The sequence below is a fragment of the Trachymyrmex cornetzi genome, unplaced genomic scaffold (genome assembly GCF_001594075.2).
Source record: "Trachymyrmex cornetzi isolate Tcor2-1 unplaced genomic scaffold, Tcor1.1 scaffold579, whole genome shotgun sequence".
In the NCBI taxonomy this organism is placed as follows: domain Eukaryota; kingdom Metazoa; phylum Arthropoda; class Insecta; order Hymenoptera; family Formicidae; genus Trachymyrmex; species Trachymyrmex cornetzi.
The window spans coordinates 3,169,956-3,170,377 of NW_017299892.1; positions in this window are offsets into that span (position 1 = coordinate 3,169,956).

The window sequence follows — 422 nt, forward strand, 5'->3', positions numbered from 1 at the left end:
CAGCCGTTCGTCGTCCCGATGAACGCGCCGGTACGCGAGTAACGAGTGAAAAAGCGCGAGAAAAATGAAAGCGTAAATTACGGAAAACGAAAGTGTAAATCGTCGGCTTGTCGTCGCGCCCGTCGTTTTATTTATTTATTATTTATTTTTTTTTTTTCGAGTTCGTTTACACGCATGGTCGTGCAAACGAGGAGATTTCGGCGCGTTGGTTGCCACGCGTATTGGAGCGCGCGAACGTACGTGCGTATTCGGGCGCGCAATATTATACACATATTAAATTCGATGAACGACGGATGCATGTACCAGGGTGTGCCGCATAGACATTAATTCCGATTTTGTCCACGGGGGCAGCGAGATTTGACGGGCGGGCATCGAAATAATGCGGCGGCGGTGCACACATACCAAGCCAACGTTATGTGTAT